Source organism: Amblyomma americanum, chromosome 7 (genome assembly GCF_052857255.1).
Source record: "Amblyomma americanum isolate KBUSLIRL-KWMA chromosome 7, ASM5285725v1, whole genome shotgun sequence".
NCBI classification, from domain to species: Eukaryota; Metazoa; Arthropoda; class Arachnida; order Ixodida; family Ixodidae; genus Amblyomma; species Amblyomma americanum.
The window spans coordinates 823,851-839,886 of NC_135503.1; the positions used below are offsets into that span (position 1 = coordinate 823,851).

A 16,036-nucleotide genomic window follows, 5' to 3' on the forward strand; every position below is an offset into this window, starting at 1 on the left:
GTCTAGTTTTTTGCTGATTAATTGAAATAGAATTATTAAAGAACCAGTCCATAACATGCACCACATCAGTTATAAGAGCATCCATGGCCAGAGGCGCGAAGCATTTGTTGACAATAATAGCGTGTCATCGGCGTATTGAAAAATGTAACAACTTGCTACAGCATTTGACCAATCATTTACAAATAATTCGAAAAGCAAAGGCGATAAAACAGAGTCCTGTGGAACACCTGCCGACACAAATGATTCTGAACTTCGATGCTCACTTATTTCAACAATTTGAGCCCCATTCGAAAAATAGACTTTCAGCAAATCATTAAACGGACCCCTAAACCCCATGACATCAAATTTCTCTAACAGTAGGTCATGCCGAACACAATCGAAAGCTTTGCTAGCGTCTAAAAACAGACCACATGCGAATTTGAGCACTGCTGAACACGAACTGCCTCAGCAGATTCGACGCCGGTCGCAGACAGGGGAAAAAGAAAGCCTTTTGCGTGGTGCTGCAAAGATCGCAGCCTCCCAGTCTAATATTTCTCGCTCGCGATGCATCACGCAAGATTCACCTGCCACTGACACAGCGCTAAGTCAGCTCATGCTGGTACTTTGCAACTGGAACACAATCAGCCCGAAAGCGAGGCACTGTGGCTGCTTAACCGAGCAACGCCGTTTCCTCTCACCCTTTAGTTTAAATTTGATCTTGCGGACCAGAATAAGTGACCCCTTTGAGGGGTTACATTATCTAAGATTCCTCTCTACTCGACTACTTTTCTAAGAAGCCTGCATTCACTTCCCTCGCACGACGCCGGAGAGTCTCTGCCGGCAGCTCAGAATCATTGCGCGAGAAAAATTTTGTATCATATGGTATTGGCCTGCCAGACAAATCCGGAAATAAAGAGAATAAATCCGCCGACGAGACAGGGCTGGGAGGCCACCCTGTCCGACTGGAGTCCCAGTGGACTTTGGTTAAAAGAGCGCAGGCAGCGGCTGCTGCCAATGGTGTCTCGGAATAGGGACTACCACCCAGGCAAGGGAGAGGTGAAACCCTCCAATCTCCCCTAAAACCCACCCCAGTGCATAAAATAAAGTTTTTTCCACCACTACCACCAACATGACGACGGGGTGCTGGCAGTTGTTCTTATTACTTTCCGGAAGGGACCTCGCGCAGGAGGCCTGCAGTCACCTGCACGGAGTTGCGCCTTAGGCGGTCCATGAAGCTTTCCAGCACGAACAGCGCGTGTCTCTTGATGTCGTCGGCTGGAACCACCTCCAGGAAGCCTGCGCCCAGCAACAAACAGACAAATGCGATTGCAAATGACATATCAGGTATACGGCACATTTGACTTCCCATCGTACAAGCCAATGGCGCTGCCGCAGACAAAACTGCAGACTGCATAATGATTAGGTTGCCGATATATTTGGTGAAATGGGCAGATTTATGGCTAACTCTTGGATCGAGGGAACCATGTATTTCTGGGCTTCTTTCTACGCAGAAGTGGGCTTCTTTAGATCAGCCTCTGGTACACAGCTATAGCGCCCATGCTGCGCATCCGCGGATGGTGCAGTTCGTACCGGCCAGGGGAGATGTAAGTACACAGTGTCTTTTATATATTCACGAAGCTAGCTTCTAACGCTGCTAAAGTGGCCACACCGCGGCGGTAGCGGTCATAGGGGTGCGAATACGTGAGCTTTAAACACTGAAACTCTTTACACGGAACTCTTCGCGATCTGGGGAGCCTTGTAGGATGTGCCTTGCACAGGTACCGAATCTATTCATATCCTGACCGATTCCCATGAAATCTTCAACGAGATTTCTACTCCTGGTTCGGCAGACGCAATCCAGCGCGCCATTCAACGCTATGAACGCGCGATCATAACCATCGTCATTGAATGGACTCCAGGTCACACAGACGAGTCAGGGGGCAATGCGGCGGCACACTCTGCGGCTGCTTCCGCAGGCGGGATGTCCACGTTTGCCTCTCCACCCCCTTTCCCCATTCTTACTCGACCTTCGGTCGGCGATACACCCCTTCAGTTGCCCTGATGCACTACATACGGACCTGTATTCTCAGGCTTGGTCAGCGTCGAATGCAGGCGGCCACACCCGCCTTACTTTTTACGCGCAAGACCCGTTTCATCCAATGTCAGGAGGTCTTTTTGAATAAGCTCCTCGCCCATATGGCGTATTCTGGCTCGCTGGCCTCGCTACACAGCGGAAATGATAACGTGCCCTCACTGCAGGATGCTAACGCGCGGCGGCATATCCCGCCTCCTCTGTGGCACTGCCCCGGTTTCGCCACCAGGCGTTCCGAGATACGACCGTATACTGTCTGAAGTACCGCTGCATTCTAGCAACTGATTCCGGCGTCAAAATTGTGTTTGCAAGATATGGCTCCCTCAGTGGAGCAATGCGAAGTGGCTGACGACCGCGAAAACTGCAGACTCTGTCCACTCCTCGTTACCTCCATGCGCCTTCCTTACCCAATAAAGGACTTTCAACTCAACTCTCCTTTCAAAGAAACATAGAACGACCCAACGCTTTAAAACAAATAAGGTCACTAGAAACAAATAAAACGGACTGTGCACAATAAACACCGAGAAGTGGAAACCCAGCGTCCTTTAGCGCGCTTAACAGGGCTTTAGACGGAAGACATGGACAACTGCTGGCCGTACGAGGCATCACTGGGATGCAGTCATTCCTTCAGGAACGCCTTCATAGTCCAGTTAACCTAGCCGACGAAGAACTTTATACGGGCCGAAATAGAAGCGCAAAAGTTTTTCACTCAATCCGCGGCGGCGAATGGGCGTCCAAACCCAGACTCGGCCTCGTGGCTGGTGTTCCGCGTTGCGTCCTCGTAGGTTGTAGCGTCTGGAGCAGGTCCGCTGCTGCTAAGTGATCCATAATCGGGCAAGTCTTCGGGCTTCTGCGTGCTGAAGGTAGGGGCCGACGTCGACGTTATCTTCTTTGGTAACGTTGGGCAGTATGGCCTCTAGCGTGGTCGTGGCCTTCCTACTATGGACGAGCCTAAAAGGCGTCATCTGGGTGGTCTCCTGCACTGCGGTGTTGCACGCGAAGCCTATGTAAGGCAGGGTGACGTTCCAGGTCTTGCGTTATGTATCGGCATACATGGAAAGCATGTCAGTGATTGTTTTGCTCAAGCAATCCGTCAGTCCGTTGGTGTGCGGATGGTATGCAGTTATCGTCTGGTGATTTGTTTGGCTGTATACTAGCGTAGAATGGCTAGCGTCAGTTCCGCCGTGAACGCTGTTCCTCTGACCGTGATGAGCACATCGGGGGCGCCAGGTCGCATAAGAATGCACTCCACAAAAAATGTGGCGACTTCTGCCGCTGTTCCCTTCGATAGGGTTTTTGCCTCGGCGTAGCGGGTCAGGTAGTCGGCCGCTATGATGATCCACTTATTTCCAGACGTTGACTTCAGAAAAGGGCCAAGGAAGTCAATGCCGATCCTTCCATGCATTCCTCCATGCATTCATGCATCTCTCCGTGTGCGATAACCCTCCCCCGCGGTCTTATCCGTGCAGAGGAGGTTGAGCTTAGGAGGATCCGGGTCGGGGTTGCCCTTACACCTGCCGCCATTCGGAAGTGGCCTCAGAACCGACCGAGATTTCTTTCGTCGGCTTGGGTGTCCGATATGTAAACGCGAGGACATTGAAGCCGACATTCACCACTTACTGTGGGGCTGCCCCGCTCTCAAGCCTACAAGGATCCGGCACCTGAAGGTAGCGGGTCTTTCACCGAGCAAACCTGCTTCATATATTGCCTGGACGCAGGGACAATACCATCGCTCTCTACTGGACTTCATAAAATCAGCTAGCCTTTTCCATTAATTTAATAATTACTACACCTTTCATCATACCTTCGCCCATTGATGCCATGTGGAAATAAATCTCGCTTAAAAAAAGTCCATGCCGATCTGCTGGAAGGGCCTTGAGGGGGTTCAATGGCGTTCAGAAATCCTGCTGGTGAGAAGGGAGAGGCCTTGGGAGGGTCTTGCGTCGCTGACAATCTTAGCAGGTCTTCACACAATGTGTGACATTGGCAGACAATCGGGGCCAATAATGCTTGTCTTGAATGTTGCGGAGGGTGCGAGAAAACCTGAGATGTCCAGCTGTCGGCTCATCGTATGAAGCCTGCAGAACTTCGCAGAGACTTGCAGGTACACAACAAGGAGGCAGGCTATTTTGTTCGCTGCGAAGTTCTTCACGAGAACATCATTCTCTACAAAGAACGAAGAAAAACCTCACTTGAACGAGGCGGGTGGTGAAGAAACCTTGCCTTTCAAGTACTGTATGAGGCGTTTTAGGTCGGGGTCAGAGCGTTGCTGGTGTGGAAAAGAGCTGGGGCTGACGGGTCCGAGGAAGGCGTCTTATTTATTTATATTAATTTACAAAATTCTGCTAGCCTCATTCTGGAGGCTTTCGCGGGACAGGGATAAATTACATACACACATAAAAAACGTTTACAGTCAGGTTAGTGCAGGAATGAAAATAGTAATAATTGGTTTCAAAATAACTTGAAAAAAGGAACGAGGCAATGCAATACAATGCGATAAATCATGTGCACAGAAAACAAAATAAAAACAAACATTTCCAAAACAGTGCACTTGTTCCGATTCAAGATTTGACAATCCTTCCAAAAAAGCATCAAACGAATTACAGGTGACCACATCATTCGGCAACGCCTTCCAATCTCGGATGGCTTGTGGAAAGAATGAAGATTTGAATGTGTCACTATGAAATCTGTACTCGGTAATGGGCTTAGTATGCTTTGTTCTCGAGTTTAATGATTTAGATAATTACAAGCGCTTATTTTTGTCTATTTTGAAAGCATCATTTAAAAGTAGAAAAAGAAACTTTCGCCGCAAGAATCTGGCCCTACTTTGTATTGTTGGAAGACCAGCTTTGCGTAACAGTGCTGTAGGGGAATCGCTACGGCGGTACTTGTTATAGATGAATCTAATGGCCTTTCGCTGAACGCTTTCTAATTGATCAATGCAGTGGTTAGTAAACGGAAACCAACAAATTATGCTATATTCTAGTACTGAACGAACAATTGAGGTATACGCTAATAATTTGGTGTCAGGTGCAGCAGATGCTAAGGAGCGCTTCAACGAATAGAGTGCTGTATGGGCCTTAGATGTTATATACGAAACATGCCTATTCCATTTCAAATCCGATGAGATCAAAATTCCTAAGTGCTTATGTTCATCAATTTTGTTTAGTTTCTGGTTCTCAATGCCATAAGTAAATGTTAGAGGATTTTTTTTCCTGGTTACTGTCATGGTAACTTATCTTATCTTAACTTTAACTTAACTTATCTTAACTTTAACTTATCTTAACTTAGCTTAACTTATCTAAGTTAAGCGTCCTCTGCCAGTGTTTGCACCATTCGGAAACTTGCACTAGTGAGTTGTTAAGAATTAATTGATCTTCATAGCTACCAATTTCTTTGTAAATGATGCAGTCGTATGCGAACATACGGAGCGTACAGTCGATGTTGTCTGCCATGTCGTTTATGAAGATAAGAAAAAGAAATGGAGCTAATACTGTGCCTTGAGGCACGCCGGACACTATTTCATGACATCCCGATCGTTGCCCTTCATATTAAACGGACTGGAATCGATTTGTCAGATAAGCCTGAAGCCATTGTGTTATATTCCCAGAACCAAACAATATGCTTCACAAACAATATGTGTAGTTTGTGAAACATTTTTTGGTGCGATACTCTGTCAAATGCTTTGGATACATCGAGAAATAAAATGTCTGTTTGCCCACGATTGTCAATAGTTAAGGCGAGTTCATGAATGGTTTCAATTAATTGCGTTGTAGTTGACAAAACTTTACAGAAACCATGTTGGCTGCTGGAAAAGAAATTATTTACTTCCACGTAAGTCACGATACGTTTCAGAATAATGTGTTCAAGAATTTTACAAGTTGTTGAAATGATAGAAATGGGGCGATAATTAGAAGGGTTGTCATAACGTCCACGCTTATGAACAGGAATTATTTTAGCTATCTTCCAGTCGCGTCGTAATTCATTAGTTTTAAGTGATTTCTCATAGACAAGCATAAGGTATTTGCGTATCCATATGGCGTATCTTCAAAGGAAAGGATTTGGAATATTATCTGGACCACTGGCCATTTTGACATCAACGGCAAGCAACAAGGACAGGATGCCAGAGTCAGTTACTGTTATTTCCTGAAGTTTCGAGGTTCCATCAGATATCAGTGGGTCTCGGTCGGGTAATATGCCACTGTCAGCCGTAAATACAGGTTTAAAATAACGGTTAAACTCTTCTGCTCTAAGTAGAGCTTCACTTGGCGGCAGATTAGATTGCTTATGGGACCTTGAATTAAGGTATCGCCAAAATGTTTGAGGGGAAGATTTCAATAAATTACTAAGGGTAACATTTTGGTATTTTGCTTTCGCTAACTTTATGGCTACTTTGAGCGCACGGGAATTTTCACGAATTTTTTCAGTGTACCCAGGCAATGAAAATTTGTTTCTGAGTTTCCTCAGCCTGGAAATTTTTGTTTCACCTGTATGATTTTTCGCGTTATCCAGCGGTTAGCTTTCCGTATACTCTTGACTTTAGTTGGCACATGCTTTGTCAAGCAGTGGTGAACGTTATTTTTGAAAATTAACCACAGCTCTTCGGTCGACACATCAGAATCGCTAAAATGATGGTGGAACTCATCATAAGACTGTTCCAAATATTCAAGAATTCTGAAGTCGTCAGAGCGATCCCAATCGAAGACTAACCTTCTTATTTATTCAACGGACTTTACCTCGCAAGTAAAAGTTGACTTGGTCGCCTTGTGATCAGCCAAGCCATCAATCATTTCTGAAGAAAGCCCTTCACAGGCAAGCTTATCACTAACTAAATTAAGGTCTAGAATGTTTTGGCAGTTCTCGGTGACACGTGTGAGTTGAAGGATAACCTGCTTAAGATCAAAGTTAAAAGTCATGTCCAAAAGGGCCTCTGCGCAAGCGATGTACACATTGCCACTTTTGAAGAATTCCCATGATATGCCATGACGATTAAAGTCACCGGTTAGTATAATTCTATTTGAGCACTTAAGGTGACGTTGCATGGATTCAATTAATTCATGTAATGCATCGGAGCTAGAGCCAGAGCTCGATACATTGTCCCTACATAGAAGGCCAGTTTGCTTATGAGAACTTTGCACCAAAGTGCTTCAATATTGATAATGTCAGGCATCGGTGTTACATGAAAGCTATTTTTTTATCAGAATCGCTGCACCGCCCCCCCCCCCTCCTCCCCCCCGAGAGCACCTGTCTTTTCGGAGGACAGTGTAACCGGGTGGGAAGATGTCACCACTAGATATGTGAGGAGAAAGCCAAGTTTCACTAATAGTAGTAATATCAGGTGTGTGTTCAAGCAGGAAGGCTTCGAGCTCAGCCAACGTTTTGGCTGCACTTCTCGCATTTACGTTCACTACCGTTACGTTTTGGGCTGTCTCGCCGAAATACGGTTTACTGTTTAGTTGGGCTCGCTTTTTTCACTGGGTACCCTTTCTTGCTGTACTTCATCCCAGGCAAACAGCTCTCCCTTTATTCTAATCTTATCGGAAACAAAGAAAACATTCTCTTTATTATCTCTGTTCGGCTTGGCACTGTCCCAAAGCTGTTTCCTGATATTTCGAACCCTTAAAGAAAAGTCTTCGCTTACGGACCAACTTGATCCCTTCAGCTTGGAACAATTCCTGAGAATCTTAACTTTGTCCCTGAAATCAAGCAGCCTTACTAGTACAGGCCGTGTTTTACCTTCCTTATTATACCCAAGGCGGTGCAGTCTTTCGATTCGTGAAATTGACACCTTTAACTTATCCTTGATAACCCTGTCAGCCAATTCGCGTTCAAGGTCTTCCAGCGTTTCATCTTCTGCTTCATGCAGGCCATAGATGATAAGATTTGAACGCCTGCTTGCGCTTTCGAGATTGTCAATCTTCCGCGCAAAGCGAGAAAAAGTTTGCTCTATTTGGCTAAATCTACTTTCAACTTTTTAAAGTCTGCTGTCCATTTCAGCTAACGAATCTAGCTTAGCGTGTATGGCTGCGAGTGATTCAGTAACAGCCTTATTTTAATTTCTAATGGCAGCTATGTCGGCAGCCATTTTACGGATTTCAGAAGCAAGCTCTTGCGTGTTCGGGCCAGGATTGCTCTCCACGTCACCGGCAAGTAATAATATATGCTTAAGTGAGACAATAAAATCACCAAGGAGCGATCACACCAGCCGTGGGCACGGCACCACCAGAAGGAACACATCGTTGCTGCGATAGCATTTACCGAAATTTTTTCTCACCTGAACCAAAAAGACGAAATGGTTGGTCAACGTCATGTCGCTCACGGTGCCACCATGCCCAGTGCCGATGAACGGAGCGTGACTCGATTTAAAGCAGTGTCATCCGGCGGCGGTGCATCTACGGTGACTCATGAAAGACAAATTATTGTGGTACTGAAAAAGGAACGAGAATAAAATGTATCTGCACGTGCCACTAAGTATAACGGGCTTAAAAATTTTATGTCATAAGTGGGATGCGAGCTCATGAAAGACAGTCATGAAAGACAGGGTGCTTGCGTCCGGACTTGTAAGCGACGGTAACGTCAAACTCCAGTCTCCATTCAGCCACGCGGCCGGAAAGATTCTTAGAACTGGCAAGCCAGCTCAGTTCGTGGTGATCGCTGACCACTTCGAATGGCCGTCTATACAGGTGTGCTGTGTTAGGTTTAATGGCACATAGGAAGCTAAGGCCATCAGGCGCCAAGCACAAGGTATAGGAAAAGTTTTCTGCGGAATTTTATAAAAATGTGGAAAGCGATCGCCGGTGTAGAGGGTGTACAGACTAGAAAAGTTTCTACTACATAATAATAATAATAGAGGAACAGAAATTTATAAATGGCCAATTGTCAGCGGGTATCCTTGGCTGGGCAATGATCTCGAGGATTTTAATTAATCAAATAAAAACTTCAGCCTTCTACTCAGGAATGAGAAAGTGGCAGAGGTGTGTCATAAAAAATGGGTTCAGTGGATCAAAATTTAGCTTTTCAAGAGCGCCTGCTTCTTTTAAACAACGTTTAGCTAAACGTTGTTCCCGCTTTTTATCCGTTTCTTCCGCACGCCGCCGCTTCTTAGCTGGAGCACATCGTTGCAGCTTCACCTTATACACGTCATCCGACATACCGTGGAGGATTCGCTGGGACGACTGCGACGAGCCGAGTTGGGAGTCGCTTTCCCACAGCTGGCATGACGTCACGTAGAGCGAGCGCCTCCCCCACGGCAGCGGCGCGTGGAGGATTCGCTGGGACGATCGCGACGAGCCGAGTTGGGGGGGGGGGGCGCTTTTCCACAGATGGCATAACGTCACGTAGAGCGAGCGCCACTCGCGGCAGCGGCACGGAGCTGCAGCATGGAGGATTCGCTGGGACGATCGCGACGAGCCGAGCTGGGGCCCCAGTTTTCCACAGCTGGTATCACGTCACACATAGGTCACACTAAAGGTCAATGGTGGATTCTCCGGGACGACGGCCAAGAGCGGAAACCTCGAGCAGTATTGCTTTCGTAATAAAAAGGCGTCATCTGGGTGGTCACCTGCACTGCGGTGTTGTGCTCGGCATCGACATACATGGCGAGCATATCGGCGATGGTTTTTGTTCAGGCGCTCGGTCAGTCCGTTGGTCTGCGGATGGTATGCAGTTGTCCTCCTGTGGCTGGTTTGGCTGTAACGCAGGATGGCTTGCGTTAGTTCCGCCGTGAATGCTGTTCCTCTGTCCGTGATGAGCACATCGGGGGCGCCGTGTCGAAGAAGAATGCATTCGAAAAAAATTTGGCGACTTTTGCTGCTGTTCCGTTCGGTAGGACTTTCGCCTCGGCGTAGCGGGTCAGGTAGTCGGTCGCTATGATGATCCACTTATTTCCAGATGTTGACGTTGGAAAAGGGCCAAGCAAGTCCATGCCGATCTGCTGAAAGGGCCTTGAGGGAGGTTCAATGGGGTTCAGACATCCTGCTGGTCGTGTGGGAGGGGTCTTTCGTCGCTGACAATCTCGGCAGGATTTCACAAAGTGTGCGACATCGGCAGACAGTCGGGGACAGTAATACTTGTCTTGAGTGCGGCGGAGGGTTCGAGTAAACCTGAGATGCACCGCTGTCGGCTCGTCGTGTGAAGCCTGTAGAACTTCTTCGCGGAGACAAGCAGGTACAACAAGGAGGTAGGCTGTTTTGCTCGCTGCAAAGTTCTTCTTCACGAGGACCTCATTCTGCACACAGAAGGAAGACAGTCCTCGCTTGAATGAAGCGGGGGGTGAAGAAACCTTGCCTTCCAGGTACTCTATGAGGCGTTTTAGGTCGGGGTCCGAGCGTTGCCGCTGGGCAAAAGAGCTGGGGCTGATGGGTCCCAGGAAGGCGTCCTCATCGTCGTCCGGCGGCGGTGTATCTACACGGGCTCGTGAGAGGCAATCGGCGTTAGAGTGCTTGCGTCCGGACTTGTAAACGACGGTGACGTCAAACTCCTGGAGACGCAGACTCCATCGAGCGAGTCGGCCAGAGGGTCCTTCAAATTGGCGAGCCAGCACAGCGCGTGGTGATCGCTGACCTGCTTGAATCGTCGTCCGTACAGGTAGGGGCAGAATTTTGACGTGACCCAGATGATGGCAAGGCACTCCTCAGTTGTCGAATAGTTAGCCTCGGCCTTGGAAAGGGAACGGCTAGCATATGCGATGGCCTTCTCCAGCCCGTCGCTTTTTTGAACGAGAACCACGCTGTTTGCGTCGTGTTACGTTTCGCCTACGACGCGCGGTATAGCCGGCGCGGATGCAACGGACGCCGGCCCTTCGTTCAAAGTGGCGGTCATTTTGACCCGTTCAGCGCTGCCGCAACGCCTCCCGCCAAGCGCGTCCACGCAGGTTTCAATGCCACGTGTCTTCGTGTGTGCGTGTGTGTGTGCATGTTGGTGCCCACGCTTGTCAAAGCGCGGCAGCCGGGGAGAGGAGCTCCCCAAATGGGAGGCGAGGAGGTCTGACCGGCGCCGGCCCGGCGGACGCGTCACGTCACGTCTCAACATGTCCGTGCGTCGCCGTCTCGTGCGCCTCATCCTGAGCCGTTCCTTCTTGCCCTCGATTCCGAGGGTATAAAGGCAGCTGCCCCGGACGCCAAGAAGAGGCTTCGATTTCTTCCGTCGAGTAACGTGGTCGCCCTGACCGGCTGCTCTTTTGCGATGCTAGAATAAACAAGTTGTTCTGTTGGCAGTCGACTCATCCTTTGCCAGGACCTTGGGATGTTTCCAGCTGTGCCCCAGGCCGCCAGGCCAACGCTACCCTTGGGGCTTGCGACCCATTTGCAACAGTCGGTATAAACTTCAGAATCGGTGTTTTCATCAAAATGCGCGAGGATCGGTGAGGACTGTAAACAACGCTGAAGTTCATTGAAGGCTTCTGCTTGCGGCGCTTCCCATTTAAACGGCACGTCTGTTTTCGTCAGTTGGGTCAGGGGCTCGGCGATGCGCGAAAAGTTTTTCACAAATCGTCGGTAATATACGCACAGTCCGAGAAATCTGCGCACTGCTTTCTCATCGGCCGGCGGTGGAAACTGTTCAATAGCAGCTGTTTTCTGCTTGTCTGGGCGCACTCCTTCCTTGCTAACGATGTGGCTTAGAAACAGAAGCTCTTCGTAGGCAAAGTGGCATTTCTCTGCTTTCAAGGTTAGGCCAGACGACTTGATTGCGTCTAGTACTGTTCGAAGTCTTCTGAGGTGCTCTTCAAAGTTCGAGGCGAAGACAACGACGTCATCTAAATATACCAGACAAATTTGCCACTTCAGGCCTGCCAGCACTGTATCCATTACTCGCTGAAACGTCGCTGGTGCGGAACAGAGACCAAATGGCACCACCTTGAGCTCAAACAGCCCATCCGGAGTGATGAATGCTGTCTTCCCGCGTTCTCTTTCGTCGACCTCAATTTGCCAGTAGCCGCTCTTGAGGTCCATCGATGAGAAATATTTGGCGTTGCAGAGGCGGTCCAGTGTGTTGTCGATGCGAGGGAGGGGGTAGACGTCCTTCTTTGTTATGTTGTTCAAGCGGCGGTAATCCACGCAGAATCGAAGTGCGCCGTCTTTCTTTCTCACTAGAACAACCGGTGCCTCCCATGGGCTGTTTGAAGGCTGGATGACGTCGTCGCGAAGCATTTCTTCGACTTGGTCCCGGATGGCTTGTCGTTCTCGCGGTGACACACGGTAGGGGCTTTGACGGAGAGGTCGGATGTGTTGGTCCGTTATAATGCGATGCTTGGCAATTGGCGTTTGTCGCACTTTCGGCGATGTCGAAAAACACTCACTGTAGCTTTGAAGCAGATTGCGGATCTGTTCTTGTTTGTTCCGGTGTAGGGCTGGGTTGATGTCGAAAGTGGGCGAGTTCTCTTGGTCAGGCGAAGCTTCTGCGGAGGGGTCGGTGAGGGCGAAGGAGTCTCTTACGTCAGATATTTCGCCGAAAAAAGCAGTCGTCGTTCCTCCGTTAATGTGTCGGTATTCTTCGCTGAAGTTAGCAGTACTTCGGCCTGGTCATTGCGGGAATATGCGATGCCTCTTGCGATACTGATTACTCGGTCTAGAAGCAACTGCATGTTGCCATCGATGATGGCTTCAGAGTTAATGGCTTTCGTGGCGCCTACGGTCACGATAACGGTTGAACGGGGTGGGACGCTCACTTCTTCCTCCAGGATACTCAGGGCAACGTGATTTTCCCCAATTTTCATCGAAGCGATAGCTTCGTCCATCGCAAGCGTGATCAGCTTGGATCGCAGGCCGATGATCGCCTGATGCTCATTAAGGGAATCCATACCCAAGATCAATTCGCGGGAGCATTGCGGTAGCACAACAAAGGTCGCAGGATAGGTATGTCATTTGACAGTCACTAGCGCTGTGCATCGTCCTGATGGCGTAATGAGGGGGCCCCCTGCGGTGCGAATTTGCGGGCCGTCCCAAGCCGTTGTGACTTTTCTCAGCTGCGCAGCGAATGTTCCATTCATCACCGAGTAATCGGCTCCTGTGTCGACTAGAGCGGTAACTTTCCGGCCGTCGATAGTTACTTCTAAGTCGGAGGTCCTGGCTCTTGCATTACATGTCGCTCTCGGCGTCGGGTCACGGCTTCGTCGCCCATGCGAGTCGCGGGTGGGGCGTATGGTCGAAGCTCCTCTGAGTGGCGGCGCCATTTTCAAGGCAGTTTGCGTCGTGGTCGGGGTTCTTATTGTGTGCGGCGTCGGTGCAGCGAGTGTCGGTTCTTCATGCGGCGTCGCGGGTGCAGCGTCTTCATGGGGCGTGGTCGGTGGAGGATATTCGGCGTTTCGCGCTTGAGCAACCTCACCTCCAGAGGTTGCTGCCTTTAGTTTCCCCTACGGGGGCTGGGAGACCTTCCTCGTACCGCGGCTGCGTAGCTGCGGCGTGGCGACGCAAAGCGCGAGATTGACGGCGATGGTGAGCGCGAAAAGCGTTCGGCGTGTACTCTTCTCGACGCAGGTACTCGTCGATTTCCTGCGGACGTTGTCCGAAGCGTGGTCGTGAGGCGTTAACGGCAAATCTCCGAAGATCGATACGTCGGTACGGGCAGTGACGAAGAATATGGCCGGCCTCACCGCAATGGAAGCACAATGGCCGGTTGTCGCAAGTCCTCCAGGCGTCGCATTTTCTGGGGCTTGAGCGTCGGTCATAGGCTGGGCGGGCGGGGATGGGAGGCGGCGTTGTGGAACAAGTGGCTCATCTCGGGGAGGACGTGGAGGTTGTCGTTGAGGCTGAGCAGTCCTTACTGCAGCGGTGTAGGTCATGGCCTGGGGTTCTGTGGCCGTCGGGGTGCCAAGTGCCTGTTGCACTTCTTCCCGTACCACATCCATCAGAGTCGCTGCTTGTGGCTGCGGGGAGGATGGCAGTAATCGACGTAGCTCCTCTCGGACTATTTGGCGGATAACTTCCCGTAAGCTGTCGCTGGTGGTGGCTGGCGTGTCTGAACGGATTGCACAGGCAGAGGAAGGGCGATTGTACTGCCGAGCTCAGACGTCGAGGGTCTTCTCAATCGTGCAGGCTTCTTGCATGAATTCCTCTACTGTTTTTTGGCGGCTGGCGGACGAGCCTGCCAAAGAGTTGTTCTTTTACGCCGCGCATTAAATGCTGAACTTTCTTTTCCTCAGCCATCTCGGGGTCGGCGCTGCGAAATAGGCGTTTCATCTCCTCGACGTAACCGCGGACGGGCTCATTCGGAAGCTGGATCCTGGACTCGAGGAGTCGTTCAGCTCTTTCTTTCCTCATGACACTGGCGAATACTTTCAATTGTTCTCTCTTGAATAGCTCCCATGTCGTAAGGGGCGACTCGTACTTTTCGTACCGCGTGCGTGTGGAGCCATCCAATGAGAAAAACACGTGTCCAATTTTTGCAGCATCATCCCACTTGTTGAATGACGCCACACGCTCAAATTGGTCCAACCATTCTTCAGGGTCTTCGCCTAGGTATCCATTGAAAATTGGCGGCACCCGCGGTTGCTGCAGTATGATTGGTGTCGACATCTTCGACGAGGTTGCGGTGCTCGTAGCAGCGTCTTTTCGCTGTCTGGTGCGGTCCGGCAGTTTCTCGAACTCAGGCTCCTCTCCCTGGAGACGTCGGCTGGCTCGCTGAGCTGCTGGCTCGTCCTCGGGTGCGAAGCGCTGAGGGCTGGCTTCACGAGTTGAAGGGGGCGTCCGGAACATGGAAGGCTCCCCGCACCTCCACCAGATGTCACGTAGTGGTGACGACAGTCGAAGGAGCGATGAAGACGGACCAAATGTCTTCTAAAAAACTGTTTATTGGGCTGACTTGCGCTCACAATGGACTGAATCACTCGGCGGCGGCGAAGCGACAAGCGCGCTCGGCGGTCGTCGAACAGAATGCCCGCCGCTGTCGGCCGTGCTCAATTTAAATCTTATAGCGAACTTTCGAGATAAAGCGTGAAAAGTTACTAGAACATTCCGGAACAATGTAGAATCAGCTCTGCCTGGCAGCGATCAATCGAGATAAATCTAGTGGCGTCTTGCGTCGCAAACAAAGCGATAAAGTGGTGTGGCGGCAGATTTGAAAAACGAACAAACACTTCAAATATTTGTGGCAATATTGTCACCAAGTATAGGATCGAGTGAGTGTATTTCTCGAGTGGAGAGCTCTAAGTAGACTTAAGGAGTCTGTGTAAATATAATGCTGATTGGGAGGTTCTCGTTTACTATTTTTTCTATGGCCACACAGACTGCGTAACATTTTGCAGTGAAAATGGATGCGCACTGGGGAAGTCGTACTGTTTCCTCCGAATTTCCACGGACCACTGCACTTCCTACGTAAAATCCGTTTTTGAACCATCAGTGTAGATGTCCGTAAAGCTACTGTATTTTTTTTCAAGAGATTCTTGCATGATATTGAAACACTACTAACTCCTCTAGTGGCGCTCTGCCGCGTCTGAACTGTATTTCCTGGCAGTTGGAAAGCCTTGAGCTATCCCGAGGCTAGATGCTTTGTCGTCTTCATCTCTCGTGCTGCCTTCCGCATTCCAACAAAGTCTTGCGCGTATAAGTAACGCAAGTAAACCAGCCCTTAATTAAAAAATGATTTTTTAAATTTAAAAGAAAGATGCTTAAATAGAAGACATGAGAGGGTGGTTAGCAGGGCTTTTTGATGATGTCAGGACGGCGCGAAAACAACAAGGACCAAAGAGGCACACGAACACAACTGGGCAGGCGCCTCTTTGGTCCTTGTTGTTTTCGCGCCGTCCTGACATCATCAAAAAGCTATGCACCAACTAGCCCAAACCAAAGTACTTCTTTAGCAGGGCTGCTGCAGCGATAACCGGCAATCAGTGTGGTCGCGTCACAAAATTTCAAAAACAGGAACAAACGAAGTAAGCGATAAAAAGACGGTGTAAATAGCCGCAAAAACTGGTCAGGTGACAGTAACAAAAACAAAACCAATGAAAAATTAACCAAAAGGGATGCCCCG

The 16,036-nt window shown here is 49.4% G+C and overlaps 1 pseudogene across 1 annotated transcript in view; it reads right to left on the reverse strand.

Moving 5' to 3' along the window:
- Positions 1-16,036, reverse strand: part of LOC144098246 (SEC14-like protein 2) — a 144,921-nt pseudogene that overhangs the window by 58,592 nt on the left and 70,293 nt on the right. Inside the window, exon 6 of the transcript XR_013307147.1 lies at positions 1,181-1,275. The product of XR_013307147.1 is annotated as an SEC14-like protein 2 (transcript). The remainder of the gene's footprint in view (positions 1-1,180; positions 1,276-16,036) is intronic.